We start from the raw sequence: 27,040 nt of genomic DNA on the forward strand, positions 1-27,040 counted from the left end.
TGATTAGCAGAGAAAGCAACCATGATCTCTTACAGGCAGGACTACATATGAGAAAAGCAAAGGATCATTCAGTGGTCAATGTACTGAGAGTCAAGGTTCCTGGTAGGGCAAGGGGAGCAGGTTCTCAGATGAGTAATAGGCTCTAATGATATCTTATAAATGAGCTTCCATCTCCTTTTGGTAATCGTTTATTGTGGGGTACTTTAGTATTTCCCACCAGGTGAAATGGCAAGTATGATACATTATGGCAAGAAGGTGAAGCTGAAATCCCAGTTTTTCTTATCACAAAGGTTTATATTTTTATAATTCTGTTAATGCTACTATCTGATTCTCAGATCCTGGTTGTGGTAAGCAGTATAATGCCCTCTGCAAAGATGTGCAAATCTTAATGCCTGAAATCTGTGGAAATGTGATCTTATATGGCAAAAGGGACTTTGCAGATATAATTATGTTGAGGATCTTGAAGTGGAGAGATTATCCTCAATTATCTGAGTGGGCCTAGTATAGTCACAAGGGTTCTTGTAAGAGAGAACAGAAGGTGCGAGTCAGAAAAGGAGATGTGATCATGGAGGTAGAGGTCAAAATGAGGGAGAGATTTGGAGATGTTCGGCTGCTGACTTGTAAAACAGAGGAAGAGGCCGTGAGCCAAGGAATGAATGTAGGTGGCCTCTAGATGCTGGAAAGGGCAGTGAAAAAGGGTTCCTCTGTAAAATCAGAAGGAATGTAGCTATGCTGTCACCTTAATATTAGCCCAGTGAGACTGATTCAGAATATTTGACTTCCAGGACTATAAGATAATAAATATGTATTGTTTTAAGCCATCAAATTTGTGGTACTTGTTATCACAGCAATAGAAAATTATTTCAACAGTCAGTGCCAACAGTCAATATTTGACCTCCAGGACTATGAGATAATAAATGCGTATTGTTTTAAGACATCAAATTTGTGGTACTTGTTATCACAGCAGTAGAAAACTATTACAACGGTCAGTGCCTGCTAACTGTTACTGCACTTCCCCATTTCCCTTCCCAGGTTCCCACAAAATATAGAACCAGGCATACTTCAACTAAATATTTATTCCCAGATATCATTTCTTACTAGAAACACTCCTTCTCCACCCTGACTGAACAATTAGATACCTGGAGATTTCCTTCACCATTTTTGCCTGTGCTGAAACTATGTCTTTGGAGTTAGCTCTTGGCTTTCTCTCATTTGAGCCTGATCAAATCCTATCTTCTCAGTTTTCTAGAGTCAAAGATACTATCAGTGCAGAAGACAACCCCTGTAAAAATAAGAAAGAGAGGAATAAAAATTCTCTAGTGCCAAAGGTCTCCAGAAGCCCCCAGTCCTATGGTCAGGATCCTGTAAGGGTCAGGGCAGGGTTCAGAAGGTCATTTAATCTTCCTGCTGAAAAAAATCTACAGCCAAGAGGTCTCCTGGAAGGAAATATTTTCTCCATTCCATTCCATTCCATTCCATTCCATTCCATTCCATTCTTTTATTATATTCTTAGGAATATAATCTTTTCATTCCTTCTACCAAAAGTTGACCTCTTAGTCCTGTGCTCTCCTGTTGCTATCCTCTGAGAAACAGGAAAGCAGTATCAGGATACCACCTCCTTTATCCTACTTTCACTGCGGACAGGTACCATGTTATTCATTGTTGTGCTGGTGCTGGCAAAAATGAGACAGTCATTAAAAACGTGTTGACAGTGTCCACAATTCTACTGTTGAAAATGTATTTCTTGGTGCCCTGAAGTCTTATAAATCCTCAAAGCATTCGGTTAGAATGCAAATACTTTTTTGAGAGATGAGTCTGTAGCTCTTATTCACTAACTCCTTAAAGAAAACTAATTGCTCACTAAACTCAAGGTCTAGTTTGGAAATAGAACATTAGAATTATTAAGCATCTTCTGCATTTCACATGCATGACTTATATTATCTCACTTAAATCTCACAACCACCCCACACAGAATCATTCTCTCCATTTCACAGATAAAGAAAGTGAAGCTCACAGTCACACAGCAAACAGAGAAGGCTGTGTTTTTTCTGTCCCACCACACTGAGGAGGAGGAGTGTATTTTGAAGAGTGGGGTGTGACACATATATTCACCCTTCCTCTTGCCAGATAAAAGTAGGTCAACTAAGAATATCTTGGGAAAGCAATTCCATATGAAAGTTTCCTTGGGATTTGGCATTATCACAAAAATGACATTTTACTAGAAGTAAGAGTAAGATCTGAACCAATACTGAAGACAGTAATACTTTTGGGTCACAAAGCCAGCTCTGAGCATTTTACTCCAGCTCCTTCCTGGGTAACTCACTGAATATAGCTATTTCAAATGATGTGTCTTGCTCTCATTGATCTCTTAGAGAAGAAAAGCTTTAGTGTGTTCTTACCTCATGATATTCTGTTTATCAGAGACTAAGGATTTGTGGGTCCATGGATAGTGCAGTACATTTGGTGGACCTCATTTTTCTTCTTTCTTTCTTGTTTTTTCTGCTTTTTATTTTATTTCAATAAAATTTAGTATTTCAGGGAGTTCCCTAAACTCTTCCAGCAAGTCATCTGGAATATTTCTGGTATTCTTCTGTAACCTGTTTCAGTTTTGAATTTTATGTCTGTGATTTTTAAATCTAGAAGGGTTTGAACAATGCTCTTTGATTTAGGAAGAAGAGCGATTAATATTTGTCAGTTAAGTTGGGCTTGAGAGACAATAGATATTAGTGTTAAAATTGCTTTTTTGTCAAAGGTTCAAATACTGATAAAGCACTTGATGAATTACGAAGGTTCTAGGAAAAGATAGAGACATTATAGAAATTCCTTTGAAGGAAAGAAAGCTGCCTTTTCAACAATCTCTAACAACAGAAAAAATTATGGTCCATTTAAATTGCCTGCACAGAAGACTAGATTTTAATTGACATCACTGCTTCAGATTCAAAATTTGTTGCTATTAATCAAGTATTTTGATTTTTCACACACAAAAAATTGTTTCAGTAAAAAATAGCACTGTAACAGAGCATCGTAGAAGAAGTATGTTTTATTCCTTTTTTCTGGCAAAGTATTTTAATGGTAAACGTGAGAACCAGTTATCTGACATTCAAAACATTAAAAATTATTCAGCAGTTTTACTCATCTAGTTCTTGCTTTGTCAGAGGACTTACAATGTCAATATATGTTTAATATAAAATGCTAATGTATATTTAAATACGAGACTGAACAAAATCATAGCAGATATAGTCAATGGGTTATTGCTTTTTAATCCATATGACGATTAAATTGCTGTCATTACTAGGTTACTAGCAAATTTAAGAGTTGACAATTAACATTTACTCTCCTAACTTGTTTTTAAAAAGTCTAAAAAAAGTCTCTACTTAGAGTCATAGAAAAATTAATTACCTGACATTTTTAATATTGAAATTTTGTGGTCTTTGCTGTTCATGCCATGTTTTAGAATAGAGAGGTACTACAAGAACCGCAGGAGAATAGACCTGGCAATTGTGTATAAAATGGATTCAGAGGCCATTTAGAAAGCTTTAGAGTTTTCCAGGGCAGAAATTACCAGGACTATGGTTGTAGCCAGCAGTGAAATGTACAAGAAATAGATAGGCGCAATGCTCTAGAGTTAGAACCATAGATGGTTCGGTTGGAAATGATTGAACAGGAAGTGTTAAAGATAAATTCCCCTCTTTTCAGGAAGCCAGAACCATACAGTATCTAAGAACCTAGCCTTCAAAGTAAGACTAGTGTATGCTGGATAACCTCTTGAAGTTTCAGCTCTGCAACTGTGAAATGGGGATAATAATATTCCTTAAAGGATGGAAGGAAATTATGGCTGTTGAATGCCCAGCACAGTGTCTGGCAGCTCCTTACTATTTATTGTCTCCAAAGGATATTGTCAATATTGGCACCACATAATAAAAGAAACATGATCCTTATTTATCAAATTTATTTCATGAGCGCACTGATAAGTAATTCTTTTCAATAAAATACAACAAGTCATCTGCCCTCTAAACTATTAGGGTCACACTTCAATATTTTAATTTCCGGTATTGTTTATAATACTAGATTAATTGAAATCCCTTCATAAGACTCTTCTCTATGAAGCAGAATTATGGGTGAAAGTAGTGTGTAAGAGTCTTATTGTAAGGGCTTTAGATTCCTTTTTAGGTGATTTAACATAATAAGTAGTTCAAAGGAGAAACTATGAAGACTCAGCACTGCCAAGTCCCAGAGGTCTTAACGGCCATTTCTCTCAGAGCTGCTGCCTTCAAAACAGAGTCAGCGGGGATTTAATGGATTCCATTCTAAGAGTAAACTCATAATCTGTCTCCAAGGGCTGCCTTTACATCTTTAGTGTACCAACTTATTTCACCCAACAAGCACTCTATGAAAGTCAGAATCCTTTAAAATCATGTTGGTTTGGGTTCAACTGCAGTAACGTAGGTACGTTGACGGGTGGTAAACGATTTTTTTTTTTTTTTTTGCCAAATTGAAAGGGATAGTATTTATAAATGTCACATCAAACTCCTCTTCAAATTCAAAACAAGCAGAGACAAATAATTACCTTAAGTGCCAGAGATAAAACAAAACTTTAGGGGAGCTATGGTTCCTTTTATGGATCAAGAAAGCAAAGCTGAGTGATCACACAGATAATTAGTACTGCGATCCTCAACTCATGATCCTAGATACGTGAACTATGCTACAGAGCGTCATGGGCAAGCCTTTAGAAACATATGAAGAAAGACAAAAACTCACATCAATATTGTCATTATATACATTTGGATGAGGTCATAAATGGAAAAGGTGTTTTTAAAATATATCATCCTAGGCAAATGTTTGTGATTGCATTATTATCTGACACTCACTTCTTCCCTGGGACTCTAACCCATGAGTGTGAGTCTCTGGAATAACCTGTATACACAGTAGTTTACTCTCTGTTCTCATGTCTTATAATATTGTATAAGAAATAAGCACCTCAAGGTTGTTGAATGTGTGTGCGGGTGTGTACAATTGCAAACAAATGATGCTTCATTTCCCTTTGAACTTTTGTAGCTAGAAAAGAAATGCCTAGACAGTAAAATGTTTTCAGCAAAATTTTCATGACTTAAATGTGTTATTACTCATTCTGTGGCAGGATAAATCAAGACAGAGAGATTATTTGGCTAGACAAATTTACCTTATGTCTCAAGTTATTTTGCTTGAAGGCAGGAAACAGAAGGGTCTATGTGATAAAGGAAGCTATTGATAAGCCAAAGATGGAGATGGTAGAAAAGAAAATAAGGCTTTTGCTCTATTCCAGAAAGAGTGAGTGAGACTGACATTTTCATTTTTGGAAACATTGCTACAAAGATTATTAGAGAGATTATTGTCATATATGGATGTCTTCCAAAGCAATATAAAGGAGGAGAGTTCCATCAAACAGCTCATCTTTAGGTTAAGGGTTATTATTTAAGTTGTGTGTTATTTAATTTGCTATTTCACAAAGCAAATTCCTTTTTGGTGAGAAGTTATGCTTTAAAATATAACATCCAAATTACTTATTTTTGTAATTGTATCTATTTCCCATCTCAGAATTAGTCCTGTGAATTGGGAACACCACTGTACTAGGAGTCAGCAATAGAGGGATCTAATGGCAGTTCCTGCACTTACTGGCTATAAACCCCTGGGAAAATCCCTGCAACTCTCAGAGGCTCGCTAGCTTCATATGTAAAACGAGGATGACAGTCTCACTAATTTTACCCATGACAGAAGGCTCCAGGTCATTTAACTTTTGTTATTGAATGTCTACCTAGTACCAAGACCTATGATAGCATACTAATAAAGTTTACATGCATGAAACCATTTAGAGAGTTTGAAGATTCCAGGTATGAGGAATCATTATGCCAATTTGTTGAGAAAAAAGATGAACATAAATATTACTCGAGTATTTGAAGATATAATGTCAGAAGAATTTGAAACATTTATTTAATAAAAATGTATACACACACACTTTAAAACAAGGCCTTTGGAGGTGAATTAATCCTTAGTTAATACATCAAATCTTTTTCCATTGACCTATTCAGATACCAGCTCTAGAATTTTTCCCTTCCCTGTGAGTCTCTTTCTCCCAGACATTAAATATCCTGTTCTGGCATACAAGCAGCAGTGCCTTAGGAAAAAAATAAAACAAATGAAGCTTCTTTCTAAAATGAAACAGTCACACCCCAGTGGGAACTTAGAAGCAAAGAATTAAGTCTGGATTGAGAGGTTTTTTTGTCTGGTCTTTAGTAGCACCATAAGTGACCTCCACACTATGACTGCAACACGTTTGCAGGGAGCTTATGATGTTACAGTCAGTCAATCAGTTATTCTCTAATAGATGCTTCCAACTTGACTATACAATTATTTATTGAATTACTATTAAAGACACAGGGTAACATATACTTACATTATATAAAAGATTATTTAGGGAAGGAAGCAACAGGCAGTAGCAGACAAATGAGTAATAGGCTATGGGGACAAGCCATGAGTAAGAGAGATGAAAAACATATAATGGGAATCTGAGATGTGGAAGGTGAGGAAACATGAGAGAGAAAGGGCAGGGCTGGCAGGTGGTGAGCAATGAAGTGCTAAGGAGGTCAGTTTGGACAATGACTCAGGCAAGAAAGAAGGCAGAGGGCTAGGAGTGGGAAGGTGTTGAGTCAAAGTGGAGAAAAGTGCCTCAGCCAAGGCACCTGGTAAGGATGTCTCTGAATGGAAGCTTCACCTAGGCTAGGAATGCAGATGTGTCTATGAGGGTGGCTGGTTGGAGGTAGGGGGGAAAGGCAGGTTGGAGACCGAGTCTTTAACAGCACCTCCCACCAGAAAACTCTAATTCATTGGTTGCACACCAGGACTGGTGTGACAAGAGCAGCCTCTGGCTAGGAGGCCTGCCAGGCAAAGTCTAATAATTGTCTATGGCCAGGCCTTTAAGATCACAGGCAGGATTTTAGGCTAGAGCGAGACCCCTCTGTGTTGAGCATGGTAGCATGAGGAAAATTATGGCTAGGACTTTCTCCAACCAGAGTGGAAATAAGTTGGGAGAGCTGGGGCAAGGTGAGATTGCAGCCTTTCAGATTCACAGGAGACTTTTAGACGGACGAGGGAGGCAGGGCGCTGAATTCCACTGCAGGTTGGGTAGACGTGGGCACAGCACTTCCATCTGTCTCAGAAGTCTGATTCTTCATCTTCAAAACAGGATGTTACTTGCCTATGGATTTGGGTTAAGTGAGGAGATATTGAGAAAATGCTCTTAGTTCATACTGAGGCTACGTCCACTGGTTGGGTTCAAGACATCAGCACAAAACTCATCCTGAAGGATGAGCCAGCACCTTAAGCCAGACCCAATGAGAGAGCTGTGTTAGGTTGAATAATAGCTCCCAAAGGCCCATGTCTTAATCCCTGGAAACTGCGAGTGTGATTTTATATGGCAAAAGGGGCTTTGTGGACATGATTAAGTATCTTAAAATGGGAGATTATCCTGGTTTTTCAGGATATAATCACAAGGGTCCTTACAAGAGGTAGGTAGAGGGAGGCGATACCAGATGAGAGAAAGGTGCAGTGATGACAGAGACAGATGTTGGCATAGCACAGTCACAAGCTAGGGGATATTGACAGTCTTTGAAGCTGGAATGGACATGCCATGGATTCTCCCTCCCCTAGAGCCCCCAGAAGGAGCCAGCCCTGCGGACACATTGATTTTAGCCCAGTGAATCCCAGTTCGGGCTCCTGATGTCTAGAACAATCATGATACATTTGTGTTGTCTTAAGCTGCTACATTAGTGGTAGTTTTTGAGAGTGGCAACAGGAAACTAATACAAGAACCTTAGTTATCAGTTGAATGTACACACCCGTGGAGAGCTTGGCTTTAGACAATCAACTTTGTCTCTTAGCCCTGTTCTCCCTGAACCTGCATCTGATTAATGCACTTTTCAACTGAGTGATGGAGGGACATAAAGGGGTATTTTTTTGCTGGAGAGGCCAAGAAGGTGCAGAGCAATAGAAACAGGAGGTGCAGAGCCAGTGAGCTAGAAATAATCTAGTTTGCAGGTACATGGGAAACATACCTTAGAATCCTGCCTTGGTATGAGATAGTAGCCCAGCAACATTTGAATTCATTCTATTAAAGTGGCTTTGTGATACTCCCTCAGTGATGTGGCCTAAGGAATTTGTTATGTATTCTCATAGATTTTTAAATAAAATTGGTGACCTGAAACTTAGATTTTTCATCTCCTCTCCTAACTTTCCTTTTTGATGGCCGTTACCTTTGACAAACACTGTGGAGCCAACACTGTTTTATGTCTATGTAAGTATCTCAGGCCCTGAGATCTCTGCATACAGAAAACAGCTTTTAGTGCAGTGTTTAGCTTTGCATTAGCTAAAGGTCACCAGTTTGACCCTACGTCCACATTGTTTCACTGAAGCATTGAGAAGGGCAAGCATATGGAGAACCTCACAGACCTTGGCAAATGTTGAGAAGAGCTGGGGACCATGCGGATACCAAAAGTGACCACATTCACAGTTCCAACAAGCCACAACCTTGATTTTTGTTTGTTTGACCTCTTTCCCTTCCCTTCCTTTTTCTCTTGCCTTCTGGATGTCTTCCTTCTGTCCATTTTCCCAGTCCATTAGCACCTCCACTGGAGGAAGAATTGCAGAGAGGAGAGAAAAAATGTTTAACTCCCATAAACCAATTTTGCTACTTGTCAGAGGCTATTGCACAAGGCTTATGAGAGATGAAGGTGAAAATTGTTGATAGAAAAAGGTTTGAAATAGTTGTAGGGTTTATTTGTTCAGAGAAACTGCATTAATTGAGAACAGAAGGTCAGAGTCTTTTGTTCATTTGCAACTAGCATTTTTATTCTGAGTGGAGAATTTTGTGATTACTAAACCTACTCTATAAATGAATAGAAGGGAGAGGGAGATGAGAAAAGTTGTTCTCTGACTTCTCTGAATTCCTAGTAGAATGTGTATTTTAATTATGTCTCTTGGTACTTTTCATAGAAGTGATAGTAGATCCTTTTAGTTTGTTTTGAAATAATTTTCCATTATTTGCTTGGCACATGGTTATACCACCACACATTAATCTTTATTTTATTTTTCTCTGAGGAGACACTTTTAAATATGATTGTTTTCTTCATAATGGCTTTAAGGTAAGCTCTACATTCTTCTCCCTGATACGTAATTTCCCAGTTACAGAGTTGATAGCAGAGGGAGAACTAGATATTTGTACAACAGCATCTGAAGGGTTTATTGGCACTTCTGCAAAGACGTATTTCTGGAGAATCAAATAAGAACTAATGAGAAGAAATTATAGAGGTAGGATATAGACTTGATGCAAGAATCTTCTAATATCTAGAGCCCCTCAGCAATGTGATGGGAGGAGTGATGTCGAAAGTGTCAAAGCGAAGGTTGGTTGGCTATTTACTGTAGAGGAGATTAGTGAGCATAGTAAAGGTTAAAGCAGAAGAAAAGTCATGTTTCTTCTACCTTTGAGAGTAGGTTAGTCTAAATTCATGACCCAATATAATTAAAGTGTCACTGTATTTTGTTTTCCTCAAATAGCCAACCTTTGATAAGCTCATATTCAACTTAAGCTGTAAATGCTTTTACAATCTGTAATACTCTCTTTCACCCATCTGTTCAAATCACATTCAGCCTCAAAGGGTCAGTTAGAGCATAACTTTTTTAGCCTTTGCTCCACTCAGTGAACTTTCTTTCCTTGATTATTGAAACATTCAATAACTGCATCTCTCACTCTAGCATTTCATTATATACCAACGCTTGTATTGTTATCTAACTTTTTCACATGTTCATATCTTATCTCTGCAAAATTGACAAGTTCTGAAAGGCATGAACAGTACAAGGCTGACTACATATTAGGATTTTCTTTTTTCTTTTTCCAATGATTAAAGTGAACTTTCCTTATGTTGTGTAGAAATGAATAACTTGAGGGTTTCAGTGAATTTTTTTCTTCTGTCATTGATGAGACCTCTAAGATGCACCACCTTGCCAACTGTAAACAATCTTTATAGGGAGATTGTTTCTTTTACGGAATGTATTAGGTAGATATATTTCTAGAGTCAGGCTGGAGAAATGCTTAACTTTCTTTAGCATCATAAGCCTTGAATACCTGTATTTCTGATCTTTTTAAAATGTCACTGTATGGCAAAATGGAATAACGACATAAGCAGCTTCATAAAAGATAGCTCATAAGGTTGCAGGGCTACAAAAGTTTAAAAGTAGAACTACAGGAATGAATTTCTTAAGACTATAATAATGAAACAGTATTATTTGACTACCAAATATTATAGCTTTGACATAGTTCAAAAATGAAAAAATCTTCAACCCTTTTCTATAAAGGTATTTTGAGTTTGTTCACCTTTCTCAGATTGGTTTTTGCATAAAGTTAGTTGAAGACAAACTGCAGCTGCTGTTCATGAAAATATATATGGGAATAGACAGTCATTCCTAGGGTAACCGTTAAGTAGGTAAATTTTGCCATAGGACTACCTAAATCCTTTGCCTCAAAAGTGCACTGTAAATTAAAACATCATGAATTAATGTCATTATGAATTCGTTTAGTGAACCCACATCAGACAACTTATGGCATAAGTTGTGGCACCAAGAGGTAATTTTTCTTTCATTTACATTATTTTAAAACTTACTATGACAACATCTGCTTTATTTAGCTCAGTGTTGTGTGCGGAATAAAAGAAAACCATAGACTTGAAAAAACTGAAGACTCTCTTAGGTGGCAAGACCCCCTCTTCTGGGGCACAGCAGGACACACTTAACTCAGAATTAGTGCCCCTTTGGAGTGAGTCTCAACAAGCTATTTGGAGTCACCTAAGCTTCCCCACCCCTGTTCCCCAGGCAAGAGAAAGTCCACCTCTTTTTCAGAGGCTGTGAAGCAGAGTTGTTGGATGCGTGTTTAGAACTTAGACCTGAGTTTTTAAGCTGAGTGGTAGTATTTTTATTATTTTTCTTAAAGCTACAAATCACACACACACACACACACGCACACACACACACACACCCCCCCCCAGAATGAACAGTTTTAAAGAATGACTAAAGGAAATAGAATGAGATGAGTGAAGTAGAGGACATTCTTTCCACCTGACCATGAAGCACCCAAAAGGGAAGGAAGAAATATCATTCCATTTTTCCAGTTTTCTGGGTTTTGTAGCTACAAGTTTTTTTTGATCCCATGTTGAAAGCTAAAGGACCTTGGGGATGGATATTTATCTTCCTCCATGTCAACCACCCATGATAAAATAGTTTCCTTTGAGGGTGAGCCTTTAGGTAAGGGAGCAGCATGCTATAGGAGTATTTCAAGATGATTTTTCCTCTCCCCCCACCAGAGGCAGGAGATGATTTTTCTCTGATTATCACAGTAAGAACCCAGTGAAACTCCTGGAGGCAAAACTCATGACAGTTGGCACACCTCTGGAGTTTTGAACTCTCAAGCTAGTCCACATCGAGCCTTTACAATTCATCAATTGCAGTTTAAGTTTTCATCTGGTTACTGGCTCCAGGTAAGGGCTTCTCCTCGTCTTCTGCTTCCAGGAAGCTGTGATTCTCTGTATTCACCTGTCTCTTCAGATTTCTGGAGAGCAGTTTTCCCTGTGACCTCAATTCTCTAAGACAAGTTGTTGATTTTCAGTTTGTTCGGCTTTTTCCTTGTTGTGAGGATGGAGTGTGACTTCCAAGCTCTCCGTATGGCAGACCAGAAGCTAGAAATCCTTTGCTGTCTCTTCCATGCATTATTGTTCCCAAGGCCTTGACGCCACCAGAAGGCCAAGCAGGTAACATTTAGTGCACAAGCCAAGATGTGTTTAATGCATGATATCACAACATGACTTGTTCATTTTCATATCATGGTTTCGATTATTTAAAATGTTGTACAGGCCTGAAAAGCCTCTAAGCGATACTGGAAACACCTGTGCCTTATGGAATTTGGACTGGCATGTTGAGGTTCTGTTGTGTGGGAACCCTTTTGAAAATCTCCAAAGGCAGATGTCTCCTACAACAATCCTCATATACATGTCCCCATCTGCAGTGTGGTTCCTCTGCTCCTTCCTTTGGGTCTGACCTTGAAGATAAGTGTCTCTGAGAGATGGAATTCCCACAGCTCCTCTGAGCAAGTTTTTGGAGCCACTAACGCTGTGATGTTCCAGAAATCCTTTTCCAAATCAAGTTAACAGAGGAAGGAAGCAAATAAATTAATAGTTTGAGGAAAAAAATGTTAGTATGGGAAGAAAATTAATTCAATTTTATAACTGACACTAGGACCTTTTGTAGGTGCCTTGGGGTGTTTTAAGACTTTATACTTTGGTGATTTAGCTTTCCAGATCCTGTTATTTGTGATCATTGTCGAGGGTATTTCTTAATTCCTGTATTTAGAGTAGAATCGGGAACACTTGACTTCTCTCTGGTGCTTATAGAATAGCCTCCTTTTAGAGATTCTAGTATTTCCAAGTGCCTACTTCTTGCCTTGAAATTTAGTTAACTGGTTATTCCATGCAGTAACGTTACTACATCCTTGATATCCAAAGTCTCTGTGGTTTGAGATTGACCTAGCAAAACCGGCCCCCTGGACTTGGACATATCCCCACCAGGCAAAGAAATCACAGTAACTGCAAACACTTCTGGAGATTATTTCAAATTTGTTTGGGTACTCATTGTGATTTGAAGTTCCAGAGGGATCAGAATTTGTCCAGTTGATATTTTGCAATATTCTCAGCATCTGTAATGCTTATAAGAACTATGAGTATATCTAACAAGAAAGAAAGAATTTCAGGCCAAGGTAAGTGGCTCACGCCTGTAATACCAACACTTTGGGAGGCTGAGGTGGTTGGATCACCTGTGGTCAGGAGTTCAAGACCAGCCTGGCCAACATGGCGAAACCCTGACTCTACTAAAAATACAAAAATTAGCCAGGTGTGGTGGCACACACTGGTAATCCCAGCTACTTAGGAGGTTGAGGCAGGAGAATCGCTTGAATCTGGGAGGCGGATGTTGCAGTGAGCCAAGATCATGCCACTGCACTCGAGCGTGGGTGACAGAGCGAGACTCCATCCCCCAAAAATTTTTTAACCAGCTTACTACCCAGTAATTCAGAGAACAACTATGAACAAGTGATTCATAAAAACAGGGCAGGGTAGGCCGGATGTGATGGTTCAGGCCTGTAATCCCAGCACTTTGGGAGTCTGAGACGGGCGGATCACGAGGTCAGGAGATCGAGACCATCCTGGCTAACACAGTGAAACCCCGTCTCTACTAAAAGTACAAAAACTTAGCCAGGCACGGTGGTGGGCGCCTGTAGTCCCAGCTACTCTGGAGGCTGAGGCAGGAGAATGGTGTGAACCCAGGAGGCGGAGCTTGCAGTGAGCCGAGACTGCGTCACTGCACTCCAGCCTGGGCGACAGAGCGAGACTCCGTCTCAAACAAAACAAAACAAAACAAAACAAAACAAAACAAAAACCAAAAAAAAAAAAAAAAAACGGGGCAGGCTCAAGTGCAAAATTCAATCACCTTGGTATGTTCCTGGATTTATTTTTGTTTCCCAAAGCCCTTTATGTGAAGTGGTGGACTTGAGGCAGAAAGAGCTGGTCAACTAGTTTAAAACATAAGAAGAAGAATAACAATTTGTGGTGACTGGCTCTTACTACATGCCAGGTACTGTGCTAAATATTTAACGTAAATTATTTCATTTCATTCTCTTGACAATCTTATGAAAACAGTGCTATTATATTTTCATTTTACAGATGAAGAAATTGAGGTCAGAGAAATAGAGTCCAAGTTCTTACAGCTACAAAGAGACAGAGTTCAGCTTTGAACCCAAGGACCTTAACTCTAGGAATAATTGAACCACTGTACTATATCAAGAGGTAGTGCAGTCTCTTATCTTCAGGTTGTTCCCTATTTGGTCTAATATGAGCAGCATCAAAAAGTCCATTCACCTACATCTATCTTGTCAAATGCAAGATGACACTCATGTGGTATGTACTGGCTGATGCTTGCCTTCCTGCATGTAAAGGTGAACTCTCCTGGGGCCTGGGAGTAAAGGTGGAGATAACTTACTAAACACCTTAGTTCTGAACACCTTAGTATTTGTTAGAGATTGATTGCTTTTATTGATGAGGGAATCTTAAGTCTAAAGTCAAATGTTTAGAACTGAATGTTTTTGTTCACGCACTCACCATAGCCTTGCCACTATCTGGCTGTGTAGAACTCAGGCAAGTTCGTAAAGCTCTTTGTGCTTGCATTTTCTCATGTATAAAATGGAGGTAATGATAGAACCGACTACATAAGATTGTTGTCAAGATTAAATGAGATAATATATAAAAGGCACCTACCCAGTGCCTAGTATGCAATAAGCCTTCAATATTTGTTATTATTATCACTCTTAGACCAATGAGATAAAGAGGAGGTCAAATCTCATTCCCATTTGATACATTCTTGCTCAGATTTATCTTCAGAATGGAAACCACAAGTTCACTTAATTGCCCTCCTTTGGGACTTGCCAATTGTCTGATAATTCTCCTCAAGTCAACTATCAGGATTCATTGGTACATGATCCAAAGCCATTGTATTTATTTTTTTTTCATAATGTGTGTTTGGGGATAGAAGAGGAATATGATTGGTATTTTCAACCGTTAGAATGGCATGAAACTCTCCAAAAATAAGAAGCCCAGCAGTTGGCAACATGGTGGTGTTCTTAGATTCCCAAGTTCACATCCTGTGAGGTTTACCATTGTCACAGCTCTGGGTCTTTGCCTAGGCTGTTCCTTCTGCTTTAAAGTCTCTTGTTCCATGACAGTTCTACATTGGTCTTGCTTGTCTACCTGTTAAACCCCTACTGCTTTATAGCAAACATTTGTCTTTACTTCTCTTCTTTTTCATTTGATCCAGAAGCTAATCTGTCTTCCTGCAATGGGAAATATGCCATTGTGTGACTTTTGGTAGGCTAAAGGAGTCCTCTCTTTACAGAGGCAAAACCCTGGCAATGTGAGTGCTGGCATGTTGTCTAAGATGCTTTTTCCGGAGAATCTGAACCTGGAAAGAAATTATAAAAATAATCAGAAGACATTCTGTGGCACCTACATGGTATACAGGGTCCCGTAGTGGGTATACTATGACTGCATCAGTGGTGTGCTGGAACCAGCTGGTACAGGCTTCCCAGAACCAATTCTTAAAATTTCCAGATTTGCATCAGTTGTTAAACATATTTATTATGAATTACTAAATTACACAAACTAATAACTACATAAATTATACTATAAAAAAGGTAAGAGATTTTCAAAGTCATCAGTTCCTAATTCTTATGCCTTTGTGATTATTTATGCTTGTCATAATATGATTAACATGTATATATGTGATATCATATATACACATATATATATCATATATATCACATATATATCATATATATCACATATATATGATAAATTCTATATAGTGGTGTGGTGTGTTACTGTTCATTTTTTTCCCAGCTCTAATTCAGTGATACCATATTGGCAGCTTGAAATCACCCACAGTGAAAATATTTACACCATGAGAATTGGCAAATGTTACAAATCAGGTTTTTTTTTTTTTTTTTTTTCTTGGAAAGCTAGTCTCTAACATTTACCAGCACACCACATCCAGTGTTTAATGGTGGTGATGCCAGGCTCACCATCTACAGTCCAGATAGCAGCAGGGTGTCCTCACCGGCCTGTATGTCCATGGCTGTGACCATCAGACTCACATTGTTTCTACCTCCATCCTGCGCCTGACCCTCTAGTTTTCCTAAAAGTCTGTGAACTCATCTCTATTCCTCCAGTATAGACCATCCCCAACTTACGATGATTTGACTTAAAATTTTTCAACTTTACAATCATGTGCAACTGTCATAATTTTGACATAATGTACAGTATTTGACAAGTTACATGAGCTATACAACACTTTATTATAAAATGGGCATTGGGCTAGATAATTTTGCCTAACTGCAGGCTAACATGTTATGAGCATGTTTAAGGTAGACTAGGACAAGCTGTGATGTTCAGTAGATTATTTAGATGTATTTTTGACTTACGACATTTTCAACTTAAGATGGGTTTATCAGGATGTAACTCCATTGTAAGTCAAATAGCATCTGTATATTCTGTTTTTGCTCAAGTTAACCCATTTCTATTTCCAAATAAGAATCACAGCAGTTTTATCATATTTTCAAAATCTATCACAGACAACCAACTCTGACACCCCTCACCATATGTACATACTTTCCTTTTGCTACATGTAGCTGTTATTCAGGCTTCTATATTTGCACTGAGCACAGCAATGTAATATATTTGTTTATACCTCTGTGTCCTTGAAGCTAGGAACATTGTCTTATTTACCTTTATTTCTTAAGGTGCTATCACCAGGCCCACAACAGAGAAGGTCATAAATAAATTATTTATTTACTTATAAATAGTAAGATTTACTTATAAATAAATTATTTATTTACTTATAAATAGTAAGATTTACTTATAAATAAATAATTGTTTGTAATGATTAAACAGTTCATAATTATTAAACAGTAATAATTGCTTGTAGTTGTTGATTTTCTTCATAAGGAAGCTGGGGGTTGTGTGGTGGCAGTTGTGGATGCATTCCATTGCTCATGGGACCAACACTTCTGAAATGACCTCCAACATCACTGTGATTCAGGAAAGGTGAATAGGGACATGCAATTTGAATCCTCCTTTGTTTACTGTAGCTGAAGCTGCATGACTCAGAAACTCTGTGGAGAAGGGACAGGAGAGGATATGGTGATGTTATCATTCAGAAACTGAAAGATAATGTCCAGTAAATCTTCCACTCAAAATAAAAATCTATGCTTAGGAAGAATAAAAGAAAAGGTCAGATTCAAAAATTAAAGAGCATGAACCAAAAAGCAACAGCACAAAAAACGGTTGAATGGCTAACCAAAAGAAAACTATCAATGATAGGAAAAATTGAAGAAGAATATACAGAAAGAAAACCGGAGAATATATATATATAAGAACACAGCCAAAATATAAAGTATCTTTAATTTTGAAAGGAGTTTTGATTGTCTCCTTATGTATGAAGGATTTTATGGGCTGTACTTTAATCCAGTGTTTTCAGAATAAGGCAAGGGAATGTAGTTCTATCAGTAATATTTGTAATCTAAATTAGAGACTTTGTTACTAGCACCCTTCAAATTAATGTGGTCAGATATAGTTTTAATTGACACAATAATTTTCACAGTGGGTGTAATGATTTATATAAATGTAAATCCAAAATTGTACTCTGATCTAATCAGTCCACAATTACTGTTGAAGTAAACATGTGAACTGTATTGTCAAGGGAATAAATCTAATGAAAAAGCTGCAGGGAAAATTGCTTATTATGCTCATAAAAGATAAAGGAATCAATATGAGGTCTGTTTGTTACATGGTTTTGCATAACTTTTATTAACTGAACAGACATTTAAAGGATTTTCTAAGTTTTCTCTGAATTGTCAGATAAGAATGTTAGAAGCAGAACAGATAAAATAATGAATGTAAAAGTTCTAAATATTAATACATTAAAACAATAAAGTATAAAGAGTATCTAGAACAGCGAGAATCTCTAAAATGGTAAAGTGGGGATACACATAAATCCATTCCTTCATAAAAGCAGTGAGAACATTGGCAAAAAAAAAAATTGTCAACATCAACTTGTTCAGAACTTTGAAAATTAAGCAGTAAAATTTATTTAAGAAACACTGGTTACATCTTGGTACAAAAAGGGATACTTAAAAAACAAACTTTATTGAAGTATAATTTACCTACCATAAATTTAACTCACTTTTAGCTGTGCAACCAGTGATTTCTACTAAATTTATTATGTTGGAAAACTATCACCATAATCCAATTGTAGAACATTTCTATCCCCTCAGTAAGATCCCTCATGGCCTGGCATGGTGGCTCATGCCTGTAATCCCAGGGCTTTGGGAGGCTGAGGTGGGAGGATTGCTTTAGTTTAGGAATTCAAGGCCAGCCTGAGCAACATGGTGAAACACTGTCTACAAAAACCACACATATTGGCCGGGTGTGGTAGCCTGTGCCTGTAGTTCCAGTTACTCTGGAGGCTGAGGTGGGAGGATCACTTGAGCCTTGGAAATCAAGGCTACAGTGAGCCATGATCGTACCATACCACTGTACTTCACCCTGGGTGACAGAGTGAGAGCCTGTTTCAAAAAAAAAAAATCCCTAATGCCTGCCATGAATTTGAGAGTTATTATAAAGGATGCCTTAAATGCCAAGAACTCACACATAGACATAGACCTTCCTTTTGTTCTTTTCCTTTTTTAGTCTATCCCAGTCATTCTCAAATTCATGGTATATTCTAGTTATTAAACAACATGTGGATTTTTTTGTGGATATTTTAAAGTATTTTAGGGGTAATTTTTACTGTATTTTATTTTTGCTTCATGTAGGACATTAGATTCTTTAGATAATCATAATTAAACTTTGCTATCTTCTTTAACCCAATGGTTACTAAGAAAACATTTATTAAATATCCAAGTGGCTGAGATTTTTTGTTCAATTGTTTAAACATTGCCAGTAGTTTGTAATCTTGTTGTATTTTATTAAAAAATGGAATGTTGAAGTTTTGCTTTGGATTTAGTGAAAAGAACTTGAAGCTAGTTATGGTCATTATTTTAAATGCTTAATGAACATCTAAAAGACTATGTTAGCTTCAAAATATAATACATTTCATTGTATTATTAAAATTATCTAAATCCTTATTCATATTTTCTTATTTGATGTGTCAGTGACTAAGATAGGCGTACCATTATAATTATGTTTTAGTCTATTTCTCTCCTTAAAAGTCTTAGAATTTTTCCTTCATTTGTTTTGGTGCTTTGCCATCAGGTACATAAACTCTCATGCTTTCACGACTCCCTTGTACTAGCTTATTATGACTGGATTTTGTATTATAGTTTTAATAAATATAAAATTACATATCTAAGGATTTTTTCCTGTCAAAACTATCAGCTCAACTACATCTTTTTTGCCTTTGAATGGTACTTATCTTTGAGTTTTAAACTTTCTATATCCTTTTGCTTTTTGTCATGTTTTTTATAAACAACATATAGTTAGTTTTAATTTAGAAAGTGGACTAGATATATTTTACTATGAGCACATACAAACTAACCTCACACTTTTTTGTTTTGTTTTGTTTTTGAGACAGAGCCTTGCTTTGTCGCCCAGGCTGGAGTGCAGTGGCGAGATCTCGGGTCACTGCAACCTCTGCCTCTTGAATTCAAGCCAACCTCCTACCTCAGCCTCCTGAGTAGCTAGGACTACAGGCATGTGCCACCACACCCAATTAATTTTAGTATTTTTAGTGGAGATGGGGTTTCACCATGTTGGCCAGGCTGATCTTGAACTCCCGACCTCAGGTGATCCACCTGCCTCAGCCTCCCAAAGTGCTGGGATTACAGGCGTGAGCCACCACACCCAATCAACCTTACACTTTTTAGCTAATGCACTGTATTCCATTACCTGTATACCATTACTCAGTAACTTCCTATGAGTAAGCATTTGGGTTATTTCCAGTTTGAATCTTTGGTTATTATAAATGTGGTGATGAACAAAATCATATGTATAGCTTTCTGTATGTGAAATTATGTAAATAAAATGAATTACATGCAATGGTGTTTGTGGATTAAAAGGTAAGTGTATTTTAGTTCCTTGATATTGCCAATGTATCCATCAAAAAATTTACATTGGATATGGAAAGTACAACAGGCTATAATTGTATGCAGATTTATTTTTCTTCCCATTCAGCTATTAAAGATAAAGAGACACTATCTGCTGGAAGAGAGAAAACAATCCAATTTATTTTTCTTCCAAATGAATAACTGATATTTCCAACATTATTAAATAATCCTTATTGCTTTTTGAAATGTCATTTTCATTATATTTTGACTTCCCATATAAAATGAATAGACTTCTAATCGGTATATTTTTCCAGTATCATGGTGATGTACCATATTGTTATGATTTCTTTTTTTTTTGAGAGGGAGTCTTGCTCTGTCACCCAGGCTGCAGTGCAGTGGTGCAATCTCCACTGCACTGCAGCCTCCACCCTCTGGGCTCAAGCAATCCTCCCACCTCAGCCTCCCAAGTAACTGGGACTGCAGAGGCATGCCACCATGCCCAGCTAAGTTTTTGATTTTTTTGGTAGAGACAGGGTTTTATCATGTTGCCCAGGCTGGTCTCAAACTCCTGAGCTCAAGAGATCCACCTGCCTTGGTCTCTCAAAGTGCTGGGATTACAGGTGTGACCCACTGTGCCTGGCCATATTGTTATGATTTCTATTATTATGGTTTCTTTCTAATTTGGTCTTGAGGTATTTCTCTTGGGTGTGGCCAAAAGCCAAGATAGACCTCTCTACAAGAGCCCTGATGGGGGAGTTAGGTTTGGTTGTGTGTGTCGGGTGAGACACAATGAGGAAGTTAAACTAAAATGCACAAAACAGAAGAAATTCATTGCTTATAGGTCCCAAAAGGGTTAGGAGTACCAAGAGGACATCTGGGAATGGCAAGGAGCTTCACCAGTGGGTGGAGAGAGAGAGAGTGGGGACCCGTGGGTGTTATGCCTTAGGCTTTCTTGTGGGGTTGTGGATTGGGTAGTTTAAAGAAAACATACACAAATTGGGGAGTGTATTTACATGTCTCTGGTTTTGACCATTAGGTTTTATCATGATAAGCAGTTATGGTGTGTGCTGGGTTTGGGGTCAGTGAAGGAGGAACAAGCATGCCACGTTACAACAAACACTCGGGGAGGGAAAGTTTTAGCTAGTCTGAAGGTGACAGGGTAGGACTGAGTTTCAGACACCTTATGTCAGACCTAAAATTGGATATCAAGGCAGCAACTATACTAAACAAATTTATGATACAAACTTTTTAAAAAACATTATTTTAGCTTTGTATGTTAATATATATCATATCATAGTTTGCACTTCAATTATACCTCATTTACATACACATGGCAATGACAGAAAAATATAAAAATAGAAATCAAAAACATTGTTATATAAAAAATGTGGTATACATTTTTTGGTTAACCCTTATTGGAACAAAAAAGTGAAATGATGAATGATGTGTGTGGCTAAAGCTATTGAGCTGTTGTTCTCTGAATTATGAAGTGGATTGTGTTGGTCAGGGCCTTGACTCTGTGTAGTAGAGGGGACAAAACTATTTCATACAACTGAGGGGCTCGAGACAGGCTTACTACTTCTTGAAGTGAGGAGCTGGAGTATACCACTCTCAAACTCAGTTTTGAAAGCAGACAAACAGGTAAACTGAGGCCAATTTATGCATGGAGCATGAAACCAGCATTAACTTCATACCCAAGCCAGGTACAGATATAAGGAAATTAGAGACAAATACCTTGTGAATACAGATGTAAAAATCCCCAAGAAAATACTAGAAAATGCAATATAGCAGCATATTAAATGGATTGAACACCATGGCTAAATGGAATTATTCTAGAAATGCAGCATATGAAAACCAACCAATGTAATATATCATCTTAGTACAATGGAAGGAAAAACTCACATAATCATCTCAACTGATGCAGGAAAAGCATCTGACAACATCCAACACCCTATCATGATAAAAAGAAAAACAAAAAACACACTCAAAACACTAAGACAAAGGGAACTTTCTCAACATGATGAAGGGTATTTATGAAAGCCTACAGCTAATATCATACTCAATGGCAAAAGACTAACAGCTTTCTCCCTAAGATCAAGGACCAGACAAGGAAGCCTGCAATCACTACTCCTGTTCCACCTGGTCCTGGAAGTTCTAGCCAAAGTAATTAGACAAGAAAAAGGAATCAAAGGCATCTAATTTTAAGAGAAAGAAGTAAAACCATCTCTATTTACACATAGCATGAACTTACACATATTAAGTCCTAAAGAGCTCACAATAAAACTACTAGAACTGATAAACACATTCAGCAAAATTGTGGAATGTAAGATTAACATGTAAGAATCGATTGCATTTCTAACACTATCAATGGCCAATTCAAAAAGGAAATTTAAAAAGCAATTCTATTTGTACTAAGTGAAAGAGGCCAAACACAATCACAAAACACAAAAAGCCACATATCATAGGATTCCATTTATATGACATATCTACAATAGACAAATCCACAGAGACAGCAGATTAGTGGTTGCCAGAAGCTAGGAATAGGATGTAATGGGGAATGACTGCTTGAAAAGCAAGGGGTTTCCTTTTGATGTGATGAAATGTTATGGAACTAGATAGTGTTGATAGTTGCACAACACTCTGAACGTATTAAAAGTCACTGGGTCAGGCGCGGTGGCTCATACCTGTAATCCCAGCACTTTGGGAGGCCGAGGGGGGTGGATTACCTGAGGTCAGGAGTTCAAGACCAGCTTGGTCAACATGGTGAAACCCCATCTCTACTAAAAATACAAAAATTAGCAGGGCATGGTGGCACATGCCTGTAATCCCAGTTACTTGGGAGGCTGAGGCAGGAGAATTGCTTGAACCTGGGAGATGGAGGTTGCAGTGAGCCAAGATTGTTCCACTGTTCTCCAGCCTGGCAGACAGAATGAGACTCTGTCTCAAAAAAAAAAAAAAAAAAAAGTCACTATACTAAATAAACGTATGATGCAAACTTTAAAAAAAATTATTTTAGCTTTATATGTTTATATATATCATATAATAGTTTGCATTTCAATTATACCTCGTTTACAGACACATAGCAATGACAGATAAATATAAAAATAGAAATCAAAAACATTGTTATATAAAAAATATGATATACATTTTTGGTTAACCATTATTGGAACAAAAGTGAAATGATGAATGATGTGTGTATGTTTAAAGTGGTTGAAATTGAAATTGTGAATTTTATGTAATGTGAATTTTACCTCAATAAAGGAAGATAAGAAAACATTAGGAAAAATATAAAAAGTTGGACAAATTTAATTATAAATAATAAGGGTAGAAAATGTTCAATTATTTTGTGAATTATAGAACTCGTGAATTGACCAAACTTGTCTATTTGGACTGGACTGAAAAACTAATACAGATACATGCTGTTTAAAGGAGACGTATGTAAATCAAGTTTCTAGGAAAATAAAATGATGGAAAAAGATGAAGCAAAAAAATTAACTCGAAGTGTAGTTTGTCTATATAATTATCAGACAAATATATTTTAAGACATAAATCAATCTTGTTATAGGGTGGGTCATTTATAATGACAAAAGGTACAACTCACCAAGAAGAGTAAAACAATTTGGTGTGTACCTAATAAATATCCTCAAAATATATAAAGCAAAAAATGATAATATAAGGAAAAACTGACAAATCCATTTTAGTGGGACATTTTAACATTCCTTTCTCAATTAAATCTGAGCAACAGGTTTGAAGTAAAGGAAATATAAAAAGTCAACCATTCATCAATGAATTCACTATCCCAGAGCACATTTTTCACAAACATACATAGAAAGTTACAAAAAAGATCTTATCTAATTGATCACAGATTAGTGAGCCTAACACATTTCAAAAATAGGTATAGACAAGGTTCTCTCTCTGATGCTACCTCCCTTGCAGTTACTTCCCAGTGTCTCTTCTAAACTCTGTCATTCAGTTATCACAAAACCATGCCTTTAAATCAGAATCTCCTTACTGTCAATTTAGTTCGGAGATATGATGGGTTTAATCACAGGATATTTAGCAAAATTAAAAAATCCTCAGCCATCATTCAACATATTTATCTTAAATACTCTAATACTGTAATAGGATTGTCTCACTAGAACTCAAAAGGCCACAGTGTTGTTAATCACTTAAACTCCTGTTTGATGTGTGACCTTAGTTCCTCTAAGGACTTAGGGAGTCAAAGTAAATGGAATTTCTACAGTATGTTCAAAATTACCATAGAGTATCTTATCTTAAAATCAAGCCAGGTATAATTATAATAATATTGTTAATAACAGCAGCTACTAATTATTAGACACGCTAAGTTGCTAGGTCCCTGATTTTTTTCAAATGATAATAGTAGTATTTGTCTAGCACGTATTAAATCCCTGACTGTATTCTAAGTGCTTTACAGGTATTATCTTATTTAACCCTGCAAAACTTTATAAAGTAGGTGTTATGGTTTTTCCCATTTTTACGGAAGAGAAATTGCAAGCTTAGAAAATTTAAGAAACTTGCCCAAGCTTACACAACTAATAAGTGCTATTACAGAGATTTAAACTAAGATCTCCTACTCCAAAACCCAAGCCATTAACCCCTACGCTACTCTTCCTCTCCACGTATCTCATTTTATTTATTGATCATTGTCTTCTTAGTAGCATTATAGTACAGATAAGGCAAGTGAGGCCCCAGGAGGGCAAATAAGCTTCCCAAGACCAGAGCTAATCAGTAGCAGAACAGGCCTTGAAAATTCAGTTTGCCTGATTTCCACACCTGTGCTCTTAACGTCTCTGCACATCTGTTTAGACTAGAGCCTCGGCAAAAAATGAGCTTACTCTCTCTAGAAAGCAAAGCATGATTTCTGACAAAATCCTTGGCCACCAACTCATGATTTACTCAACCACTAAAACACAAGCCTTTTTTCAGCCATAATTTCAACTGACAGTTGATTAATTAAAAGAGCCTTTTAAAAAGAGAATCGTAAATAATGAGACAGAGTTCCTTAAATGTTTTATTTTAACTTAAGGTATATAACATTACATTTATGTGCCAATCTTTTGATATAGGGCCAAGGCCTTTTCTCTGAATATGGATGTGCTAATTGGAACTCTTTTTGTTGCCATCTTTCTTGCATCAACCACATCCCTAATGCATCTGCTAGGATTTTCAGATTAAAGCAAAACTGGAATCTAAAGACATTTATGAAGCAATCTAAGTGCAAATTCCCACTCAGTTTTGACACATATTTCTAAAACATTTATAGTTTTCTTGCATATGTATGTTGCATACACTATATATGTAACACAAATACATAATATATAAATGTATGCACATAAATATGTATACATATAGACATATATCACTATACAATATTTATATATGATACATAATAAAATGTTTGTTAGTGATTTTTTCACATTTTCCCAAGCATTTTACTTAACTTTCACTGAAAAAACACTGATTAAATGTCTTTTTCACATTTTCCCAAGCATTTTACTTAACTTTCACTGAAAAAACACTGATTAAATGTCTTTATCACATTTTCCCAAGCATTTTACTTAACTTTCACTGCAAAAAACAACTATATTTCCTGTAGCACACACATATATTGTTAATTAGGGTAACAGGTACAACTTGCATTAACATAAAATAATGTTAATTAGGGTAACAGGTACAACCGGCATTAATAGGAAAGGACAAATAATGGTGACCTTAGCAGGCACACACCTCAGCTGCTGGCCATTGTGTGCCCCGCCCCATAGAAGAGCCTGCTAGCTGCAGGCAGGCTGCATTCTCTGGGCATCAGTTACACTGTTCTACAAAGAGAATGGATCAGTCCTGGGTAGAAATTAAGTAGCAGCTGATTTTAAAGTTGTGTGCTATAGTTTTAATAAAGGAACTATGACATATTCGGATATGAATCTTGCTACAATTTCCTTGGGTTAAACCCCTCACAATTTTTGAAGGCATCCTTAAACACATTCCAAAGTTTCAAAGTTTAAAAACGATATTGTAAGAAACAACTGTGGGTGCCAGTAGCCCCAGACCAACTTCCCCCACTCAGAGTTGTGGGGCTTACGCAGCCTTTATCAGTGGGAACTAGTCTGCTTAACTGAGGTTCTGAGCCTTAGCAGCACGTAGAATCACTTGAGGGGCTTTAAAACATATGGAAGCCTGGACCCCACCCCCAGAGTGGTTGATCTCATTGATGAGAGGTACAGTCCGGGCATTTTTTTAAAGCCCCCTGGGTAACTTTAATGTGCAGCCAAAGTTCAGAACCAAGAATATAGAAACTCTTAAGACTCTGAGGGGCCGCTAAGCCCAAATCCAAGATCATAGAACAACTCTCCTTCACCCCATTGAACCCAGGACTTTTCCATTTTAAAGAACCTTTGCAAGTCTCAATGGGTTTTACTGTCCATTCAGGAATTATCTGTTTTGACTTGGATGTGAGGATGTAGTTAATCTATGATGGGGTTAGCTCACTCTTATTAGACATTGGTAGAAGCTTGGAATCATCTTACTCATTTGTAGAAGACTCATCCCAGGACTAACCTATATTTAAAATGAAGTCCCTGAAGTTAGCTCTGTAACCAATTTGCATCCAAATTTTTACCTCACGACTGGCTCATGTAGTCCACATAAAACGATCAAAATACTCCTGTAACATGGGCAAAGCCCTGCATACTATCTACCTGCAAAGGCGATTCGCCTGTTGTCTCTTGGAGGGCCAGCTCAGCCTGCTTTCTGGTGCAGTGTGCATTGCCGTGGAAACACGGCTGTTTCCAGAGTCTTCTCTGAGTCTTTGTCACTGAGGAACAATTGACTTTGGGGAAATTTCTGTACCTTTCTGAGGTTGGATTAGATATGAATAATATTTGTCTGACCCTGAATTCTATACTGCCTTGTGTTTTAGTTGCTTTTTCATCTTTTCAGTGAGGAGAGGACCATGCTGCCTATTTATTTTGGAGGTGCCTCTGCTCTGCTGTCAGAGTGTGTCTGGTCCAGTTTGTGTGAACAGCAAACATTGCGGGCACCATGAGAAAGGGTGTACCAATGCATGATTCTTCTAGGGTGAGCTGAAGACCCCCTGATTCTTTCTTCCAACTATTTTCCCTTCTGCTCTCTCAAGGAAGAGGAATGCTGCAGGCCTCTAATGGGGTCATCTTTCTATAGCTAGAGACTCGTGGGTATAAAGAAGCTGTTCCCAGAATTCAGTTAGCCATCTTATTCCCATCCTTCTGGCACTAGTGAAGTACTTTTCAGTAGGTTGGCATGGTGTGATCTGAGACTCAGTTT

The sequence above is a fragment of the Mandrillus leucophaeus genome, unplaced genomic scaffold, assembly GCF_000951045.1.
Source record: "Mandrillus leucophaeus isolate KB7577 unplaced genomic scaffold, Mleu.le_1.0 Scaffold1002, whole genome shotgun sequence".
NCBI lineage: Eukaryota > Metazoa > Chordata > Mammalia > Primates > Cercopithecidae > Mandrillus > Mandrillus leucophaeus.